At 37.1% G+C, this 24,163-nt stretch overlaps 1 protein-coding gene across 3 annotated transcripts in view; it reads left to right on the top strand.

Moving 5' to 3' along the window:
* GRIA1 (glutamate ionotropic receptor AMPA type subunit 1) overlaps positions 1-24,163 on the top strand; it is a 309,938-nt gene that overhangs the window by 236,054 nt on the left and 49,721 nt on the right. The gene's annotated exons all lie outside the window — the stretch shown is intronic.

The following is a 24,163-nucleotide window of genomic DNA, read 5'->3' as shown; positions in this document are numbered from 1 at the left end:
CTGATTAAGTTAAACGTTTGTTGAAGATAATAGCATTTTGGTCAAAAGGCTTCTTTTATCATTTCAAACTTTCTTGATTTCCCCACTGTTACTTTAATACTTTCAGTTATATGTAAATCAATCCCTTTCAGAGTTTGCTTCCTGTCTTTTATATTTTTAAAATATTCACGGCAATATATAGAAGGGGATAACAGCCACCCGTTAACAATCTTTGGACTCCTACTTTCATATGCACCCACAACAACTTAGACTTCATCAGTATTACATCCTGACATACATTTCAGCTTTTTTATTCATAATTAAACCTTTTTATTAGTGATGGTGACCTTTTTTTCAGCTAGGGTACGGTATCAAAAGGATGCATGCACGATAGTGCATGTGGGTGTGCCCATATTCATGTGCACAATCCCCATGCTGCCCCCCATGCATGTGCACAGGCATCACTGAAGCCTCAAGACTTCTGGTAGGCCCATTGGGCTATTTTTCATTCCCCTCAGGGTTCAGGAAAGCTTCGATAACTCGATTGTTGAAATCATATTTTTTACAGTCAGGTTTGGAGCGGTTCGTATTAAGTTTGAATCTGTTGCGTGCTGTTGTGTTGTTGCGGTTGAAGCTGAAGTAGTCATTGACCGGTAGGACGTTGCAGCATATGATCTTGTGGGCAATACTCAAATCGTGTTTTAGGCGCCATAGTTCTAGGCTTTCTAGGCCCAGGATTGTCGGTCTATTTTCGTAGGATATTCTGTTTCGAGTGGAGGAGTGAAGTGCTCTTCTGGTGAATTATCTTTGGACATTTTCAAGGGTGTTGATGTCTGAGATGTGGCATGGGTTCCAGACAGATGAGCAGTAGTCTAATGTTACATCCTTCTCCTTTTTCTTACTTTCCCAGGCATACAGCATAGATAGTTTTCCTTCTGCCATTGTATTCATCAATTAATTAATTATCATTGATCACATTTTGATTACAGCTGAGATCTCAGATAATCTTTGACTTATCTGCTCCTGGCTGTAACATCAGGAGTATCTACAAACCGGAAGTACAAATTTCAGGCATGGCACATCTTTGTCTTTGCCAAGTTAGGTCTTTGAAATGCAAACCAGATCTGAAATTTATTTACTTACTTGCTTACTTATTACATTTATAAAACCATCTCTCTCACAGTGCTACTGTAAGTGGTGTGCAAATAGATATAATGAATGCTTATGGACTATTATATCATAGAAAATGCAGCCCTATTACATGTGAATCTGGCATTAACCGACAGCAGACTGAGGCAATGCACTGAACAAGCTTATCATCCAGAAGTGAAGTCTGAAGTGGAAAATTATATCAATCTACAGATTTTCCTTTTCCTGCAATGTGTCCCATGTCACCATGGAGATACATGTTCCTATGCCAAATTCATCTTCCACGATTCCCATACCCAACTTCTATATTCTCCTTGAAGCAAAATGGAAAAAAGAAAAAGAAAAATAATAATGAACTATTCCCTATGCTGTAGCAGTTTATTAACTATATCACTCACCGCAATACAATAGTAATCATCTACACACACACACACTAATTGAGTCTACACCCATTCAGACAAACTAGACCATGGTTAAGGTACCAAGCTAGAAACCAAATTCTAGTCCCACCTTAGCCATGAAAACACACATAGTACAGTGTTCCCTCGATTTCCGCGGGGGATGCGTTCTGAGACTGCCCGCGAAAGTCGAATTTCTGCGAAGTAGAGATGCGGAAGTAAATACACCATTTTTAGCTATGGACAGTATCACAAGCCTTCCCTTAACACTTTAAACCGCTAAATTACCATTTCCCATTCCCTTAACAACCATTTACACACCATTATTACTGGTACTCACCATTGAATAAGACACTTAGTGATACTGATATTTATAAACATAATTATTTATTAACAATAATTATTATTTTTGTTATTTATTTGCATCCTAAATCAGAAATAAATCTTCTGAACACAAAAGAGCTTACCTTTGAGTAAACATATGCAATCAGTCACTTTATTTATTTTGATTTTAACCTATTCCATTTTTAAGATCATCTTAATAACAAGCATCTTAAACTTTAGTTCACTTTAAAACTTTAATTAATTTAAATGTAACTGATTTACTGACAAAATAATTAATCATTAGTACAAAAGAATAAATTGTAATTCTAAATGGCTCAGTTTTGACAATCCTTTGTTTTACCTCATTCTGGTTTGTTATTTTATTGTTATTGTAATAAAGAATGTAAAATATTTTTTGAAAGAGGGTCTTCCTGTTTAAATAGTTAATTTATTCCATAAAACTGAGTATACTTACCTACTCCAACAGTCTTTGCACAATATGCACGTATATCTAACACGTTTTCCGCATTTTCCACAAGGGTTTATTGAGTTTTTTCTATTATACAAGTTTAATTACATTGATTTATTAATTAACTAATCATCCGAGAATCAAATTAAGGTTTTGTATCTGCACATTTAATTACATTTATTCACATGATGAATTTAATTGCATTTATTCACTTAGACTTCATTAATTCATTAATTGATCTTTAATCAGTCTTTCCAATTCAAAATATGATAAAGATAATGAAAAATTAACCAACAGATTTGACTTCATATGTTTCAATGATCCTCACACTTCATTTTAGCCTAACCCCAGCTGTAAGAATGCAGCTGAAATAAATTGACCTATCTCCAAACCTTTTTGGTGTGCTGAAAATTGGACGCAAACCTCATTCAAAGTGCCTTAGCCACATCAATTGTTAAGTTAATGTTTTAAGAAGATTTAATTTAGAAGATTTAATGCTAAGCTTTGGTCTAATACTAATAAGTTTTAAATACAAAAGTGAAAAGTACATTTCTTTTGCTTCTTGAGGCAATCTTCATGTTAGTACTTGTTTACTGTGAGCCCCTGGGTTCCAGGAGAAGTGCTGCATAGAAATCTGATTAATAAATAAATAAAATTCCAATCAGGTTTTCATCATTTTATTCATTTATTCATTCATTATTCATTCGTTCATCCCACTTGTATAGCTTTCACTTTCACTTCTATTTATTCATCACATTGCTTTCAGTTTTTCAAATATGTTGAAGGGGAGATTGGAAAATGGGATGGATTTGCTGGGTGAAAGTTATTTGATATCATAGATAAGGTTGTATCAGGAATTCACCAATCACTGACTGGAGTAACAGAAACTATTTCTTCAATAATGGCTTACCCTAAGGTTTTCGAAGACTTTGGTAAAATCAGTTGTTAGTTGTGGGTTGTTTCATATATTATCATCATTAACCATCATTCTTCAAATCAGTCTTTACTCTAAATTCCCAATTCTTGAATTATTTTCAACCCATCTCAAGACTTAATACCTTAAATCAATTCTTCAGATTTTTTTACTAATATACCTACCTGACACTGATTAGTTTTTATAATAATATACCTCAAAATTTTGTGCACACCACTGCTAAAAAGTCCCCAGTTATTTCTAACTCTAGAATTATATGAATGTGTATATTATCTGTCTCTGTCTCTATAAAGTAATCAAATGCAAAGGGTTTATGTCATTTCTTCCTCTCAGAAATGGGGAAGATTATATTTATCCTCTACATCGTGCATCACTTTATGTATATAGTCAACAAGAGATATACCACTCAAGAACCATATGAAAGTATTGCATAGATAGATGAGGGTATGAACATCTTTGCCAAACCTTTGAAATACGAAATGTGACAGAAGGATTTACTTGATGCTGAAACATTGACTGTCTGGGACATTGAATAGCTTTCTTTTTTTGTCAAGATTCTTCAAATCCCGGTCATAGTAGTAGTGGTAGCAGTAACAACTGATCATGATTATTGATGCATATGTAAATATAGTTAATTCTTTGTCAAACACACACACTACATTTCCTTCTCTTTCCTCTGAATCCTGCTTATATGCTACTAGAATGCAGATAGACTTAGCAAAATCTTGTTATTTTTCAATAAGAAGATTCTGCTCTAGTTTTGTTCTGACTTTTCTTGCTGTTATTCTGCTATACCAAGCAGTTTCAGTCCTTATTATTGTTGGATTATTATTATTATTAGGTTGGCAGCCAAGACAAAAGCAAGTTATTCTGGAGAAATCTCAGATAAAGAAATATTGCCAAAATATGCAATGCCCTATGTAAAGCAGATAATGAAATCTCCTTTACTCAGATTTCTGATGGGGTGAATGCAGGAATTTCATAACATCTATAGATAGATGTAGAGATACACAGCAGCAGCCACTTACATTTTAGACATTTGGTAGACCTCAAGCAGAGTGTCTAAGGGAGAGTCACAGTTCTAGAAGATAATGAATCCTTAACAAAATTCTGAGAAACCTCATACCATCATTGCCTCCCCTCTTCTCTTTCCCACACCTGCTTTTTTCCCTCTTTCATAGCTAAAAGTGAAATAAATTTAAAATGGATCTTATTGCTGCTTCCTTAGGTCATTTCATATGGCTTTCTTTTATTGATTCTTCTCCCTAAATCCCATTTTGGTTGCCTTCTTATTGATGGATGGTGTTGATAAGGAACAGAAATGGAGTGGGAGTTTATTTATTTATTTATTATTAGAGTTGAAAGGGACCTTACAGGTCATCAAGTTCAACCCCCTGCCTGAGCAGGAAATCCTACAGCACCCCAGCCAAATGGCAGTCCAATCTCCTCTTGAAAATGTCCAACGTTGGGGAGTCTACAACCTCCGCTGGCAGGCCGTTCCACTGGTTGATCGCTCTCACTGTCAGGAAATTCTTTCTTATCTCCAGGTTGAATCTTTCCTTGGTCAGTTTCCAACCGTTGTTCCTCGTCCAGCCCTCTGGTGCCCTGGAAAACAGTGTGTCCCCTTCCTCTCCATGGCAACCCCTTAAGTACCTGTATACAGATATCATGTCCCCCCTAGCCCTTCTTTTTACTAGACTATCCATGCCCAGTTCTAGCAACCTTTCCTCGTATGACCTGGTCTCTAGTCCCCTTAGCATTTTAGTTGATCATTTCTGCACCCTCTCTAGAGTCTCTATATCTTTTTTGAAGTGTGGTGACCAGAACTGGATGCAATACTCCAGGTGCGGTCTGACCAGGGTCTTATAGAGTGGTATTATTACCTCTCTGGTCTTGGAGTGTATCCCCCTGTTCATGCAGCTTAGGATTGTGTTGGCTTTTTTAGCCACTGCTGCACATTGCTGGCCCATGTTTAGCTGGTTATCCACTAAGACTCCAAGATCCCTTTCACAGTCACTCATGGTGAGTGAGGTTTCGCCTAATTTGTATGCATGATTTGGGGGGGGTTTGCCTAGGTGCAGGATTTTACTCTTCTCTACATTGAACTTCATTTTGTTCATTTCGGCCCACTGTACAAGTCTGCCTAGATCTTTCTGAATTCTGTGTCTATCCTCTGGGGTGTTGGCCACTCCTGCCAGCTTGGTGTCATCTGCAAATTTAATTAATTCCCCCTCTATTCCCTTGTCTAGGTCATTGATAAATATGTTGAAGAGTACTGGGCCTAGGACTGATCCCTGTGGTACCCCGCTGCCTACCTCTTTCCATGTGGATTTAGTCCCGTTGAGGGCTACTTGTTGGGTGCGATCGGTCAGCCAGTTTTCAATTCATCTTGTTGTGTTACTGTCGATTCCACTCTTCTTTACTTTGGAGAGTAGAAGGTTGTGGTCCACCTTGTCAAATGCTTTGCTAAAGTCTAAGTATATTATGTCCACTGCATTTCTCTTGTCAATTGATTTGGTCACAGTGTCGAAAAATGAAATGAGGTTGGTTTGGCATGATTTGTTTCTGATGAATCCGTGTTGGCTGGTGGTTATTACGTTGTTTGTTTGTTTGTTTGTTTGTTTGTTTGTTTGTTTGTTTGTTTGTTTGTTTGTTTGTTGTGCCATCCACATAGCCTACAGGTGGCTCTGGGCAGCTTGCAAACATTAGAAGCCAGGAAAGATTAAATAACAATAAATTAAAACAATAAATAGCAACAATAATAGCAACAATTTAATGAAATAATGAAAATGGGAGAGATGAGGTGAGGTCTTATCTTAATCTGATAGCTGTCTCCAAAATGATGCATCCCCATTAAGACTCCAGGCCAATTGGCAGAACCAGGTCTTCAGGTCCTTACAGTAGGTCAGCAGGATGGGTATAGCTCTAACCTCAGCGGGTATAATATTCCAAAGGGCAGGAGCCACAGCAGAAAGGGCTCTTCTTCTGAACCTCACAAACCTAAATTCCTTGATTGATGGGGTCCATGGCATGTCCCTTCTATGGCAGGTGGGTTAGGCTAATCCCATTGGGGTTTTTGTTATTTAATTCCCTCAAATTCCTGTTCATCTAACTTCACATTGGGAAATAAAGCGGCCTAACATGGCTGACTGCATGTGTAGTAGAACCTTTTTTTGTTTCTCTTTAAGAATTTTATAGCAAGCACCAGAGTTATGAAACTCTTGGATGGTAGAGATGCTAGACCTGAAACTTCTGGTCCAGTTTTAAATCCAGCACTGGATATAAGACTGCTTTCTTGACCAATTTCTCTATAATTTAACAGAAAATCAAAAGAAATAACTCCTGGATACTTTTCACTAGTTGGAGTCCTGCTATAATTATTTGGAATTTGTGGCATATGGACATTTCTAAAGACTATTCATTTGATCTACTATAGATATACAGTTAAACTTTCTCCCAAACTGATGTTTGTGTCAGTATACATAACTTTATTATTTTCTTAATCATATTCACATCAAGTCAAGTATCCTCTCCTCTTTTTTGGAATTCATCATGGATATTATTATTTATTCAGTGAAAGATCCAATATAATATCTTCCCAAAATTATTACTGAATAACAATCCACGATATGTTGCAGCATAGGGCAAAACAGGCACTCTATTTGCACAGTAATGTGTTTTGTGGGTATAACCAATACAATTTAATGTTTGGCAACAGACTGGTCTTTGTTGCCTTTGTTTATTCTCATTCAGCCAAATTGGAAAAGGATCGTTCAGTTCCTGGCATGATCTAAGTACTCACTCCATAAAAATTAGTCCATAAAAGGCAATCTGAATCTGATCAATCACTTATCAAAATACTCTCTCCCTTCCTACCCAGCTGTTACTATAGTAATCTTCCTCAGCCTCCTATTTAGTCTCAACAAATGGCACTGTTAGAATCTAAGTTAGACTTTGGTGGGAATCTCAAAGAAGAAACAGAGAGAAACCCAGATGAAATGCAACATCAAACGACATTTCAAACTGTGGCCAAAAAAACTCTGTGGAGGCAAAGAGTCAAGCTTGAATGAAAGAAAACTATAGTTATATTTATAGTTTATAGTTTATTAGATTTGTATGCCGCCCCTCTCCAAAGACTCGGGGAGGCTCACAACATAACAGTGATACAATACATTACAAATCCAATAATAGAAAGTTAAATCAATTTAAAAAACATTAATACATAGTAAAATCCCTAACTATACAATCATACACATTCAACCTAATCCAATATACAGTAAGGCCGAAAACATAATAAAAAGGGGGAAGAAGGTGGTAATTACCCCCACGCCTGGTGACAAAGGTAGGTCTTCAGCATTTTAGGGAAGGCGAGGAGGGGGGGGGGTTGTTCGAATCTCTGGAGGGATTTGGACTTTACTCATGTTCAGAAAAGGAAGCAGTACATAGAAGACTTGGAGAAGAATCTAAAACTGCAAAGGTTGAAGAGGCAGTAATTAAAAAACACAGAAAAATTTTCCCAGTATTGTGGTTCTTTTCAATACAGGCCTTCCGGAAGCTCAGGAGTAAACAGAAGAACAATATAGAATTCTTTATAGAATACAGTAGAATGTTATAATGGCCAAGTGTGATTGGACACACAAGGAATTTGTCTTTGGTACATATGCTCTCAGTGTAGATAAGGATAATAATAATAATAATAATAATAATAATAATAATAACAACAACAACAACAACAACAATAATAATAATAATAATTATTATATATACACATCAAGAGTAAAAAGATACAACACTTAGTGATAGTCAAGGTTACTAATAAGCTATCAAATCATACTACGAAACAAATAAAAACAATATAAATTGGAAAAATACAAACAACATGGTAATAATAAGTGGGAAGAGATAGATACTAGTGAGAAAAAAGAAGAAGAATAGTCATATAGTCTTAGTAGATTATTTCACAGTGTTGTGGGAATTAGTTGTTAAGCAGAGTGATGGCATTCGGGGTGGCATATGTCTAGTTGTTCTGCTGTACAGTGCCCTATAGTGTCGCTTTGAGGGTGAAAGTTGAAACAATTTGTGTCCAATATTTGAGAGATCTGTAGATATTTTCACAACTCTCTTTTTGACTTGTGCAGTATACAGATCTTCAATGGAAGGCAGGCTGGTAGCAATTGTTATTTATGTAGTTCTAATTATCCATTGAAGTCTGTATTTGTCTTGTTTGATTGCAGAACCAATCCAGATAGTTATAGAGGTGTAGATTATAGACTCAATAATTTCTGCATAGAACTTAATGGACAGCACTTTGGGTAGTTTGAGCATTCTGAGTTGACACAAAAGAACATTCTTTGTTGTGGGTTTTTCATGATGTTTTTAATATTGTATGCTGACCTGAAGAGGACCCTTGTGTGTGTTTTTGGAGATTCAAGAGGTTGTAGGATATAGTGCTGTGGCATATTAACAGTATCACCTGTCGATCTATTTGCTCAGTAAGCAAATTGCAAGGGGTTTAACAGCAGATCTGTGATAGTTCTCAGGTGAGACATCACTAGCCTTCCTCGTCTGATGCTGACTTCACAAATGTTCTCCCCATTTGCTATTCGAACTGTTTTCCATTTTTGCAAATTTGCTTTAAAAAATGTTCAGATATTTTTGCTGATTCCAAAGTTTTCCAGACAGCTGGAATTAATGCAGCTGTGGGGTAAAGAGTCAAATGCCTTCTTGTAATCAATCCACACCATATTTAAATTTATTTTTCTTTGCTTCATATTTTTAGTATCATTTTATCAGTGAGAACCTGATCTTTTGTTCCACTTAATTTTTTTATAATTTCATTTGTGTTCTACTGGATAAAAATGGTTTTTCATCAGATAATTGAATAATGCATTTGCCAGTACTCTTATAAAAAGTTTGAACATTGTTGGCAGACAAATAATTGGGCAATCGTTTTTTGGTTCTATGCCTTTTCTGGATCTTTCACTCAGTTGTTTCATTTGGCCAGCTGTTAACCATTCTTCATTTGTTGCATTTTGAAGCATTTTATCAAATTGAGTGGCCATGCAATGATGGAGGCTGGTCAGGTGATTTAGCAAGTATCCAGGCCAGGTGCACTCCAGTTCTTGATCTTCTTTGCTTGTTTTGCAACCATGTCAGTTGTTATTATAATATTTTCCATTTTGTTTTGTGTTGTTTGTTGTTGAATATCTTTGATCCAGAAGGCAGTTTTGTTTTATTCTACTGGGTTTTCCCACAGTTCTTTCAAAAGGTTCAAAACTTTTTCTTTACATGGGTGTAGTTTGGACTGAATTTTTATTAAGGAATTTGTAGAAGAGGTGTTAGTTTCTTCCAAACTGGACATTTTAACGATATTGTTTTATTCATCCTTCATATCTTTCAATTTTCTTGCTGACATCCTCTCATAGATTTTTATTTTATTTTCAAGTTGAATTTTCTATTTTGGTGTACCAGTGGGTTTCTTTTTTATAACAGCAACTGTGCTATACATTAGTTGGTTGGTTTCACATAGTGTGCTGGGTGGGATGGAAGTTAAAATGTTGTTCACAGCAGTTAACAGATCTTTCATTCACTTACTATGCACTTTGCGAATGATAAAGTAGTCTTTTTCTTTCTATGTTTTCTTTGATTTAGTTTTCAATCCTTTCTTTCAGCATTTTTGCTAGATTATTTAGCTCCACGTTTTTGAGTTGTTGCACAGGAGGATCATAATTCTGTATGTTGGTTTTTTCCACTGGCTGGTCAATTTGTTCATGTGTTGGAGCAGTTTCTTCAGCTTGTTCATCAGCCAATATTTCTAGATGTTGCATTTCCACATTTGTGAAAACTTTATTACGGATGATGAAACATCTTTGATTCATTAATCTTTGTTCAGTTATATCACTATCTGGGTGTTTTTCCTTCCACAGTTGCATCTTTCTTTTTTGAAATGTCCTAGCTGTTGGTTCTGCCTGGTAGTAATATTTGATAATTTCTTGATATTCTTTGGTTGTCCAAGTTTTGTGCTTAGGTTCCAGTCGCTTTGCAGTTGCACGTCCTGGTTCCTTAGTAGTAACAAATGAGTCCTGTAGCCCCCTTTTCAACAGATGTCCAGGAGCCATAGCATCTGATGTGGTCCTTGTTAACCCAGGCAACAACTGACCCAATGTGGAATTTTGTTGATTTCTTCTCATAACCGTAGGAACCACACAGGATAGCTGTCCAGGCCCAGCCTACTACTACTAATATTACTACTATTATTATTATCTTACTAAATATCTCAAGTTAGTGAATATATAATCCTTCCTCCTCCTATTATGCCTATAACTGCATCTTTGTGTGGTGGGTTAAACTGAGAAACTGACTGGTCTAAGGTCATTCAACCAATTTTATCACTCCTCTTGATAGAAAGCATCCTGCCTCTGACTCTGGAATAATTTGAAGGAATCATAATTAGAAGCAGTGCTTGGAATCATTGAGGACTTTAATCCCATCTGAAAATTTCCCAAGATGTCCTGTGTAGTGAGATGATATGTCTTTACTTTGCTAGAATTGATGGCAGGTCATATGTTCTAACCAGGTTCATTATCCAGAGACACCTTGGCAAATTGGGTGCCCACATACATGGAAAATAACACAAATATAAATGAATCAACTTATGTTGAAGATTGCATAAAGAAAAGATTGTATCCAGCCATTGTGAACAGGTGCCACTGGCTGAAGCAGATCCTCCAATCTATGTGGGCCTCTGTTTTCTGAGTCACGCACAGATCTTTGCTCTTAAATGTACAAAGCTGCTTCTGTATATATGCAGTTTGCTTTTGGAGGACATAGCAATCATGAAAAATAGTCAGAAGACAGAGAATGAAATATATACCCAGCTGAAGCTTGATATGGCTCACCCTGGATATACTATTTTTCCCTGTGACTGAACTACAAATTCTGATATCTACCCACTGTGTCTGAATAAAAACATTATCCATCAGGCAGTGGATGGCATTCTGCATTTATATCTATCCTCTTCTTGTCAGCTTTTATTCCCTGCGCCATTGATTTCTCTCTACAAAGTTACTTACATCTCTAAGAGAAGGCTTCCTTCCATTGATGTCAAATCACTCAATCGACATGATAAAGCAGCTCTCCTAGGCATTAGGTTATTGATGAGTGAGATGTCTCGCCTTGCATAAACGTTGAAAAGTTTTTGGTTGTTTTTTTTAAAGAAACAAATAGATAAATAGAAATGTGTCAAAACAAAGTTTTATTTTGGTATTTTCAAATGTCTTTGGAATCAGAATAAATTCTATATGTGATTTTAGAAGAATAGAAGGTGTTGGTAGTCCAGTGTGTAAGACGGGACTCACCTGTCTTGAAAAAACTAAGTAGTAACATAGGATGTATTACTGATATTAAAAACTGATATTGCTTACTAATTAAGAAGCATTTTATAAAATTCTATGGCCATGGATGAACAATGAATCTATGGCAACCTTTCAAGATTCTGTGTGTATCCAGAAGGGGAAAGTGGGAAGGCAGGGGTGTCAAACTCGCAGCCCACATGCTAGATGGCCACAATCATCCCAATTTAGTAGAGGGGAAAAAGTTGTACTCCATCATCTGACGACAACATGATGCTGTGAGTTTAGCACCCCTACACTAAGGTATTCTTAAATGCATTCCCCGTTAATGTTTTTTTATCAGAAATAAAATTCCTTGGTTTTTATCGAGTAGATGAACACACTGAATATTGACTCAAGGCACCATTCAACCTTTATTTTATCTGGGGTTGTTATTTATTAATAATGTTTTTCAAAAATTGTTTTTACTTCTTGTTTTTTAAAAAAGATACCACTACACACAGAATTCAGGGGCTTTTAGATTTTAATCTTTACTTATCAATATTTGTTTTCCATGCAAATGCAAAAGTCTCTTTTTGCAGATGATATATAACAACAAGCAGTCTACACATTCCTGTGAACTTAACTACAAGTCTTGTCTTTGAACAGGTTGAATAGCATTGCAGGAATTTAGCCATTTAAATGCTGCAAGGCAGCTATTTGGACTTTATGAGCTCCCTCTTGTGTTAACTTGTGGAACTCTGCTTATTTTATTTTATTTTATTACTATTGTTTTACTACATCCACTCCATCAGATCTCCCCCATCAATTGTGTTTATTTACTTTTTTATTTAATTAATAACATGGTTATTACACATTATTTCCAGTGGCACTTGACATGGAATATGTACTTGAAGTATCAAAGTGCAATATATAATATAAATAGGGTCATTTATTATAATTCAAAACCCAAAATTAAAGGCAATATGTTAGAACATAATGACATTGTATACAAACTTTTCTCTACCTCTTTTCACAGTCAATAAAATTTTGAATATATCTCTCCCCACATTGCCTCCCTCAGCCATCTAAGAAGCTAAAGACTTTCTTAGGTCTAAAGACTTTCTTAACTCAACCTTGACTTCCAGAAATTTCACAAATCCCTATGTAATTTTCCTGACAGAAACATGGAATGGAATTGGCTTGCCATTGTCTTTTTTCAGCATTTTCTTTTAATCCCTAGTCTCATTATACCCTTAGGATTTTTTTACTTGAGTTTTTCATCTGAGACTTAACCAGATTTGACTCAATTTAACTTTTTCTTGGTCAACTAAAACTTATCATCTCTTAGAGCAATCAAAACTTCTGGAGGGAAGAGAACAAACTTGGTTTAAAAAACTTTTATTTGAAATGTCGGATGGTCTGAGAGAGTTATGAACTAAAGGATGATCAAAAAGTGCAATGTTATAAATTGTTGGGAGTTTTGTGGTCGTGAAACATATTTTTGAAAAAATGCTGGATAGTGCATTTTTAATGGAAAGCGAGTACTTGCCATAGAAGAGGATCAATCTTGTATTCTGCAGGAGGCAAAAAGCCACAGGGAGAGTACAGCAGGAGGGGATAAGAATTTCTTTGGATTTGTGAAGCAAGCCAACATGACTATTTGGGGGTTAGCCACCCACAGAATCGCAAGTCCTAAGTATTCAAACTACTGAAAAACAGCTATTTAACCTAGCAGTATGTCTATAAGGCATTTGATTCCAGCCTCTGAAGATTTCAAGCTGTTACATCTGAGGCATCTTTATCTTTCATGAACAAAACCATCTTTTCTTCTTTATAAGTCCATTCTCAAATATTGAACACAATGCTTAAGCACGATGCTCCACAAATCAGAGGTTTGATAAGATGTGCACGTTTTCTTCATCTTTTGACTGCTGTTCTAATGAAAGCAAAGGATTTCCAGAAAGACCTAGGTTTCATTTGGGTACATATGTAGATGTTTATTTGGGTGCATTTGAGGGTGGGATTAATCTCACTGCTTAGAATTATGATTTTTAGGGACCGTTTTCAGCCCCGTGTTCTGTCCCCTTTTTTCCTATATTATAACTGAATAATTAAATCTTTCATAGGTTATGCTTTGCTGAAATTCATCCAAATGGGAGTTTTGCCAATAATAAGTGGATGATTAAGATTCTGGTTTCTGAATCTCAGTTATGGCTACAGTTAAGTCTTTTCTGATTCATTAATCTTACTTACTGTGCAAAAAGCTAGAATTTTTCACTAGTCCTGATTTTAAAAGGTGGTTGAACAACTTCATGAGTATCATGATGTAAAACCCTTCAACACCACTGACAACACTGCTACCCTCTAAAAAGACCTCGACTCTGTGTCAGAATGGTCAAACATCTGGCAACTCAAAATCTCAGCCAACAAATGCTCTGTCCTGCACATTGGCAAAAAGAATCAGAACAACAAATACAAGCTGAATAAACAAGACCTTGCAGATGACCTCACCCTGTCAAAGATCTTGGAATATCAAATAACCTAAGCACCAAAGCCCACTGCAACAACATCGCCAAAAAGGCTTCAAGAGTTGTTAACCTAATCTTATGTAACTTCTTTTCTGGTAATATCAAACTACTAACCAGAGCATACAAAACATTCACCATAACAATCCCTGAATACAGCTTAACTGTCTGGAACCCATACCGCATATCAGATGTAAATACATTGGAAAGTATCCAGAGATACTTTACTAGAAGAGTCCCCCACTCCTCTACTCACAAAAGAATACCTTACGCAACCAGACTTGAAATCCTGGGTATAAAAAGCTTAGAACTATGTTTCATACCCTTAGACTGTCCACTGTTGACCTCACCCGATTCCTAAGAGGTCAGTAAGGGGCATGCATAAGTGCACCAAGCGTGCCTAACATCCCTGTCCAATTGTTCTCTCTTATCAGAACCCATCTGTATAGAAACAATGTTATATCTATGTATATTACAAATACATACTTGACAAACAAACAAACAAATAAATAAATAAGCAAACAAATAAGTGTTGTGATACTAATAGTTGCTGATCATAAATGTGATTGGCTACTTTTAATTTTAGAAACTGTTCCTCTGAAAACCAATTTCTGGAGTTATGAAGTGAAGTATGTGAATCTCTTCATATCCATTTGGATTCTTCTTGGCAATCAGTTTCTTAAATATTAAGTTCATTGTAATGTATTAAAATTGGCTAAAAACAGGGTATGACTATGATACCAAAAATTACATGGTAAAATTTTGCGGGTGGGTGACCAAACAACAGAGTCAGGTAGTGAGTTCCAGGCATTAACCACTCTGTATTTTCTACAGTAAAGTTTGGGGTGGTTCACTTTGAGTTTATATCTGTTGTGTGCTCATGCATTGTTGTAGTTGAAGCTTAAGTAGTCATTGACAGGTAGGATGAATGAGATGTGAATAAGGGAAGAGATAAATCTCTGTTGGGAAAAAAATGTTTTTGCAATTGATTGTATAATATCAAGTTGTTTTTGACTCTTAGTTATCACACCAATAGATTTTTATCCCTGGCCAGCTATCTATCTAATAGCAACCCCTATTTATAGCAAAGTAAAGTTAAATTGCTTCCACTTCTCTTAGCTCCTGATTAATGTAACATGCTAGAAGCCACTTCCTTACCCATCGCTCTGCCCCCTTTCCAATCTCGGCAGCATCCCCCCCTCCGGAGGCGGGGCCTCGGGCCTTTTTTTTTTTCCAGCCGTGCCGGCCCGGAGAGATCAGAACCTTGTCACTACAATCGCCTCAAAATCGGTGTCTCTCTCTCTCTCTCTCCCCTTCTCCCATGGGGCCTGTCTGCTTTCCCGAAGCCCATTATCCACAGCCGGCCGAAAGGAGGGCATGGAGGAGGTCGGATCGCCTCAGAATCAGTCTCTCTCTCTCCCCCCCACCTTTCGCTCTATGGTTCCGCCTGCCTTCCTAAAGCCCATCATTGTGAGCCGCTCCAAGTCTCCAGAGAGGGGCGGCATACAAATCTAATTAATAATAATAATAATAATAATAATAATAATAATAATAATAATAATAATAATACTTTCCATCTGCCCCTTGCTTTGCTGAACAACTTACCTAGTTTTGAACTGGGTTTGTGCATGTGTGTGTGTGGGTCTGTGTGTGTGATTGTTGATAATTTGTTCTCATACTAATTTCCCTTTAAGTTTTTTTCCTCTTTCCTTGGCCTCTTTCTAGATATCCAATCGCAGAATGATTTGTGATTCTTCCATTGATTCTCTCTGTGTGTCTATTGTAGCACAATCAGAACAATCTAGAACAATCCCCCATTCCTTCCTCTCTAGGAACCTGGAGGACAAGAAATCACAATTTCTTTTTTCCCTTTCTCCCGTACCGAAAAGTAGAGGGCTGGGGAGACAATCTCCTCCAGGGAAGAGGTGTCAATGGTATTGATAAAAAATCATAAATGAGGTTGGCATTTCTGAGAATCAAACATGACATATAAAATGTGACTTATGGATCTATTAAGGAGAACTGGAGTAGCAAAGCTTCCAAATTATAAACAGGATAATGTAGAGGGGCTATATTTTCAAAACTTGCCCAGAACACAAGTTTGCCATCAGTGCTTTCCACCCTATTGGGATAATGTGACTCTAGATAAGAGATGGGATTCAGCAGTCTACTCAATTCCGAAGAACTGGCAGTGGAAATTTTGAGTAGTTCAGAGAACCAGTAAATACTACCTCTGACTGGCCCCACCCCCATCTGTTCTCTGCCTCCTAAGTCACAGCTGATCAGGAGGAAATTAAGATTTTGCAGTATCCACCCCCTAAAATGGGCTGGGAATTGAGATTTTGCAGTATCCTTCCTCTGCCTGCCCACCAAGCCATGTCCACCATTCATTCATTCATTCATTCATTCATTCATTCATTCATTCATTTGATTTTTATGCCACCCTTCTCCGAGGACTCAGGGCGGTTCGCAGCATATAACAATACAACATAAAGGCAAATCTAATTAAATTTAAAATTACAGTTTAAAAGTCCAATATTTAAAAACAATCATACATGCCCACCAAGCCATGCCCACAGAATTGGTAGTAAAAAACTTTGAATCCTATCACTGCTCCAGCATATATCAGGACCTGAGGATTTAGTACAGAACCAGTCTTAGTGCAAATAGTATAGGAACAAATGTTGATGCCATTCATTCCCAGTTACCCCATTCTCTTAGCACCTAAAGGAAAGCTGTGTTATTCCCCGTTAATGCAGACGTAGCTTATCTAGTACAGCACATTGTTGATAACTTGTTCTCATACTAGTTTCCCTTTAAGGTTTTTTCCTGTTTCCTTGGCCTCTTCCTAGATATCCAATCCCAGAATGATTTGTGATTGCTTACAAAGTGGCGGCTGCTGTGTGTGGTACTTTGTAATTGATAGAGAGTGGGAAACTTAGCAAGGCATCCTAATGCAAAATTATCAGAAAACCTAGCCTGTCTGTCTCTGTGTGAGAGGAAGTAAGCATGATTCTTCTGCAGCTTACAATGGAATTCTGCCTGATCCTAGCTATATGACTTCAATAACCCAAAACTCTTATGAGCACAAGAGAGCGAAAGGGAGAGAGAGCAATGAGAGAGGAAAAGAGGTACTCCTCTTTCCAATTCATATTGTGATGCAGTTCTCAGACCTTCTGTTTATAGTTACACAATGCTGGATTAACATTGCAAACATGTCCTATTATATTAGTTCGTCTGTCATTTATTAGGGTGGCTCTCTTTTGAGCTCATAGTCATTATTACTGGATTTATCACAATTATAAAATTTTATAGTTAGCTGTTGGCTAATCTCAGAAGGTAATTGAAAGCAGCACTCAGTCTAGTCAAATAATTATTGTATGTTGGGTTTCTATGTGATTTATGGTTTTAAGTGATCTTCTTCTCTTCATCCAGCAGAGATTCTTCATAGTGATACAGATACAATGACTCCAATATAAATCTTATGCTTTTATTTCTTCTTTTCTCATTGAACTGGTTTCATATTTACATAAATAAACCACTTGACAGTATAACTATATTTATCTATACATCTGCTCTCTATGATGCAGATTCACCAACAGCATACGAATCCCCAATAATCCCATCTTCCAACTGCCAAAACTGACCACATGCCAGTATGCAAATTAGCTCTCTCTCAACATTCTATCCCCCTTTTACATGCTATATGCTAATGGTTTAATAGTCTAAACAGAGACATATTGAGTGATGGAAACCTGAAATTTTTGGAAGCTCTATCATATTATCGAGCAAGAAAGCTGGGGTTCAAAGCAATAGCTCTGCTATTACTGAGCCCTGGAAGTGCAGTGAATAGAATACAATATTTTTAGGCTAACTCTACCCATAGTCTGAAGCTCAATCCTGTTGCCCTCAAGGTTGACTCAGCCTGGTAAAATGAAGACTCAGATTGTCCCAAAAGTTCAAGAGGCAACTGGACTTTGTGGGGGGTGGGGGGAGGGTTGAATACATTTCACTTTCATCCAAGAAGTTCTTGGATGAGAGGCAATGAGAGAGAAATTACAAGAGTAAACTGCCAAGGTCACCGAAACCCTGAGAACAATAGTTATTGTAGTAAAGTTAGTGAAGCCATTATGCAATAATTCTATCATGTGCTGTGTGTGACATACAAACCATAGTTACAATCAACCCAAGATTATTCCCCCCACACACATTTCTCTCATTCATGCAACGAAGTAAGCTAGAAGCTGCTCTCTCTTGAGCCAGTGATACAATTTCAATCTGTCTCTGTGTTTGCTAATAGACTAATTTGGTTTCAGACTGATTGCAAGAACTTGCTCTCCTAGAAATTTTGATATTTGTTTACTGTCCCATCTTATCTTCAGACTCAAGGGTTGCCATTTTTAATCTAATCAACCACTAAATCACTGAACCCCTAACCCCAAAATCTTCAACCTTAAATTATCTACTGTTGACATCTCCCATTTTCTAAGAGGTCTGTAAGGGGCATGCATAAGCACAATATTGTGCCCACCATCCCTATCCTTCTGTCCTATTATCCTTTTTATCACTTCTTTAAACAGTGGTACCTCTACTTAAGAACTTAATTCGTTCTGTGACCAGGTTCTTAAGTAGAAAAGTTTGTAAGTAGAAGCAATTTTTCCCATAGCAATCAATGTAAAAGCAAATAACGCATGCAAACCCATTAGGAAAGAAATAAAAGCTTGGAATTTGGGTGGGAGGAGGAGGATGAAGAGGAGGAGGAGGATAGTTGCTGCCAAAGGAAGAAGGTGAGGTGAGGGGAATAAAAAAAAATCCAAAACTTTAAGGCCTAGAAAAAAAAAGAGGGACTCTGAGGCAGTGAGGAGTACGCACATCCCATACACCCAGTGCAAGGCTGCACCAAAGACAGAACCCAGGTGAGCGAGAGGGGGGAACCTCCCACTCCTTTGACTGAAAGGTGGCAGCTGCTGCTGCAGCTGCTGCTACCTGCTTCCTCTTCCTTCCCATGCTGAAGGGCTCCCCTCTTCTCTCGCTCGCTCGCTTTGTAGCCAGCACCTTTCCTTCAAGGTGGTGAATCCTTGGTTTGGCTGAAGCCTAGTTGATTCAGCCGGGGTGAAGCACCCCCTTTTACCTTTCTGTGCCCAGACGCTCCAGGAGACAACCTAGTGCCAGGTGTATGGGAGGCAGTGTGAGGGAGTCACCACAGCAAAGTGGTTTATTCCCTCTCTAAATGCCCAGAGAAAGGAAAACACTCTGTTCACTCTGAGTTGCCAAGAGCAAAGGGAGTGTTTCTTTTCTTTGGGTGCTTCTTTTCTCTGGTTTACTCCCTCTCCAAGTGCTCAGAGAAAGGAAAATGCTTAGTTCATTCTGGATTGCCAAAGCCTCCTTAAGCGCCACCGAAAGGCTCCTCTGGCAGCCCAGAAAAGCCTGAGATGTCTGGGATTAAAGGGGGGATGGCAGGCAACTGGCCGGGCCTTCGTGCCACTCTCAAATTCCTGGGAAATTTTTCCAGGCTTGTATTCTTAAGTAGAAAATGGTTCTTAAGAAGAGGCAGAAAAATCTTGAACACCCGGTTCTTATCTAGAAAAATTCTTAAGTAGAGGCATTCTTAAGTAGAGGTACCACTGTACTTTGTTATGTTAACACAAACTATATACGTGTCTGACAAATATAATAAACAAACAAACCTTACTATTGAGGCTGATATTTTACAACTGTACTAACAATAAAAAGTCTGTTACAAACAGTTAAAACAGTCTGTTACAAAGTTTTCAAAATGTAACTGTCCCTTGTGTGCTTATATATCTCACTTACATGTCAATTATTCTTTCTTATGCTTTCTGTTGTGACTCACACTTGCCAGTTGCATTGATTTCCAGCTTACTAGCAGCTGAGACAGCTAAGTACACAGCCATGATCAATGGAGAAAATTTGCTCAGGGAAAACACACTAACACCATTTGGTGAAAAATCTTAATCTTCATCTAGAATTCTACTTAAGAGGTAGCTAGAATGGAAGTGTTGAATGGACACAAATCATATACAGAAGAACAAGATGCTGAAGTTTGATTATTTACCAAGTGGTAGATAAAACCAAGCAATAGGTTTGGGGAAATAACCATAGAGGCAAAGCTATAGTCTTGGCCAAAGCTGTGGGATCATAAGCACAAAAAGTGAGAATGTCACATACAATTACTAAAAATATGGATACAATTGTTCTGAAATTCAGCATGTCAACAAGCAATACCCAAATGAGGATGCAAGATTTTTAAAAGAATAAGTCATCAATTCTTTGTTCTTTGAAAGTGAAACAGTCAGAAAAGCTGTAAAAATTTCCCTTGAAGCTGCTGTGTATCAGCAGCCTAGTATGCTGGGAATTCGTATTTGTATACAAGCTCTGATGGCCTTTGGAATTAATGAGCCAAAGCCAACCAAATGTTTGAAGGAAATAAATTATATACTCAGTTCTCAAAGATGGAGAAAATTAAGCTTCTGATGAAGCAGATAAACACAAAGCATCCTTATGTAAGAATATGCAAGAAAAAGATCTTGGTGAGGTGTGGTATTGTCTAATTGAAGAGAGATGGCTTTACCAAATCGCAATTAAAGAAACATCACTAGACTTATTGATAGATGATGGGACTTAGTGGCACATATGTATTGAAGATGGCTGCATCATCTCACTACCAGTATGGACATTAAAAAGACTAAAACCAAGCAAATTATTCCATCTTCTTGTGCCTCTGTCCCTGTTGTGATTCTTGGACCTTCCCCTTTAGTCCATTTCCTTTAAGTTGTGAATGTTGAAACTCAATCACATCATGTAACGTATTGCAATATTTTTAGGCTTTGTAGAGACAGAGGGTGGGGCTGTATATGATGCATCTGGCCCACGGACCATTAGTTTGACACCCCTGGTATGAGTGGAATGTAGGGGTCCTTGCTTGTTTTCTTGCAGATGTTTCATTACCCTAACTATGTAACATCATCAGTGCTAGTAAGGAGTGCTGTTTGCTGTAGGTTTATATTTTGGTGTATTGCCTGTCTGTGTGAATGAGAGCAATCTTGGGGATTCTTTGTTCTGGCTGTTTACTAATGGCTCTTTGACAGTTAGTACTTCTTTCTCTCACCATGGGGATAGAAAGCTCACAGATGCAGGCTTTCTATCATAGAAAGAAACACTTTCTGAAAATGCTATGGTTATTATCGTAAGAGTGAAGGTTCCTTGGTGCACTTTGAGCTTGGTTGTTTTAGTGTGATAGTGTGACTAGCACTGAACATGTTATCCAGTTTGTGTGATGAAACATCTGCAAGAAAATAACCAAGCTTAGAGAACACCTCTGAGGAACTTCCATTTCAACCCTGAGCTACAAATATTCTCTTATTATAAGAGTAAATAGAATAGAATGGAATAGAATAGAATAGAATTATTTATTGGCCAAGGGTGATTATACACACAAGGAATTTGTCTTTGGTGCATATGCTCTCAGTGTACATAAAAGAAAAAGATACATTTGTCAGAATCATGAGGTACAACACTTAATGATTGTCATAGAGGTCAAATAAGCAATGAGGAAACAATCAATATTAATTAAAAAAATCTTAAGGGTACAAGCAAAAAGTTACAGTCATGCTGTTAGTAAACCAAATAGCTTGAGCAATAAATCAATTCCACGCCTGTGCTTCTCACTGGGTAAGATTTATTAACAGCCATGTCTGGATTTGACTGGAATCATTCCAACTCTGAGTCCCTTAGATTACATCCAGGTCAAAAAACCCTCTCACATCCCCACACCCACAAGTGCAGTCATGAGGGCCAATCCTATGCAGGATTCCTGATTCCTTCCTGTGTTTGTTACTATGGCATCTGGAGAAAGGAATGTGTGGTGGCATATCTCTCTCTCTCACTCCCAAACTGTGTCAGGCCCAACGTGGACTTCACATAATGACTTTGGGCCTGACACATGCAGTCGTAAGTTGGAGGAAATGGGTGATAGGAATGATGAGAAAAACTAGTAGTAATAATAGTGCAGACTTAGTAAATAGTTTGACAGTGTTGAGGGAATTATTTGTTTAGCAGAATGATGGCATTTGGGGAAAAACTGTTCTTGTATCTAGTTGTCTTGGTGTGCAGTGCTCTGTAGCGATGTTTTGAGGGTAGGAGTTGAAACAGTTTGTGTCCAGGATGTAAGGGGTCAGTAAATATTTCCCCTGCCCTCTTTTTGACTTGTGCTGTATAAAGGTCCTCTATGGAAGGCAGCTGGCAGCAATTGTTGATTGAAGTCTGTGTCATCTGTGTTATACACTAACCTGGTTGTGAATTATGATTTGCTATATCTTCAAGTCCTACCTATTTACATTTTTAGGAATTTAGTTGCATATAAACACTGAAACTAATTTTGTTTCTGTACTTAGATTTTATTTAATAACTTCTGGATGCCTCTTTTTTTTTTCCCTATATCCACACTCTGGGAATTCTATGCTTCCATTAGTACAGCTCCTTTTTAAATCTGTGTTCTGATAACTTTTGCTACACTTGCTTTATTACATTAATGTCCTTTTTAATATTTTATTGCTTTTTAATTAATAACAAAAGGGAGCAAAATACTAGGATACTAAGATGGAAATATGACAAAAAAATTGTTTATATTTCTCCAGTGCAAATATTATAATACGTATATATACAGTTTATAATACATTTAGGAGCCATGGTGGAACAGTGGTTAGAAAGCAGTATGTACATAACCAGGAGTTCAATCCTGACCACTCAAGGTTGACTCAGCCTTCCATACTTCCAAGGGCATTAAAAGGAGGACCCAGATTGTTGGAGGATGACATTTGTAGACTGCTCAGAGGATGCCATAAAGCACTATGGTGTGTATACATCTAAGTGCTATTGATATTTATATGACTATCTTTTTCAAATTGGTTTTAAATTATACACATAGAGAAAAATTCATATTTATAAACCTGATTGTGCCCATTCAGAACTGATTAAAACAGAGTCCTTGAGGTGCAGGTAGAAAAGTAGATACAATCACAATCTTATCAACCCACAAAACTGAAAGGGAATGGGAAGGTGTTAGGATACATCACTGGAGAGAAAGATTAACAGGCTGAGATGAGGAGTTGAATTTAAAAGGATAACTATTTTGTTTCTCTTTTTATAGAACGATGTGTTAGACTCTAACTAAACTTATTTTGTTAATGCAGATTTATTTATTTATTTATTTATTTTATTAATTGGACTTATATGCCACCCCTCTCCGTGGACTCGGGGCAGCTTACAACATTTCAATAAAACAGATACAATATATAAAACATTTCTAAGCCAATTAATATACAGTAATAGTTAATTTAAAAATTATCTTAATAAATTTGAATATCTTTAGTTTTTACTTAATTTTCTAAAAGGAAGATCATGTTTTCTTCCATCTTTCAAAAATGTTAGCTTCAGATATAGATCTTTCACAATACTTTCATCCAGCTAAATGAACAGTTTGTATATTCTCATGCCCTCCCGGCTATTCAGTGCCCATTTTAATACAATAATCCTGGTCTAGAATGGCAAATGCTCCTGTTCATTCTGGCATGACAAAGGGATTGCTCTATCATGCTTTTTTGATCATTTGACCATTAGCCATGCACCAAAGATGTTCACATAGATTCTTTTTTTCTCCTGTGCTGCTGGAGTGCTACATTTCCCTTCTATATTTTATTCCATGTTGCCCCATGTTACCTTACAATGTTAAACATCTGCAGTTTTTAATACACTGCTGAAAAAAATAAGGGGAATACTCAAATAACACATCCTAGATCTGAATGAATGAAATATTCTCATTGAATACTTTGTTCTGTATATAGAGTGCTGGTGAGACCACATTTGGAATACTGTGTTCAGTTCTGGAGACCTCACCTACAAAAAGATATTGATAAAATTGAACGGGTCCAAAGACGGGCTACAAGAATGGTGGAAGGTCTTAAGCATAAAACGTATCAGGAAATACTTAATGAACTCAATCTATATAGTCTGGAGGACAGAAGGAAAAGGGG

Source organism: Erythrolamprus reginae, chromosome 2, assembly GCF_031021105.1.
Source record: "Erythrolamprus reginae isolate rEryReg1 chromosome 2, rEryReg1.hap1, whole genome shotgun sequence".
NCBI lineage: Eukaryota > Metazoa > Chordata > Lepidosauria > Squamata > Dipsadidae > Erythrolamprus > Erythrolamprus reginae.
The sequence above is the reverse complement of the archived record's forward strand: the minus strand, read 5'-3'. Positions and strand labels throughout refer to the sequence as shown.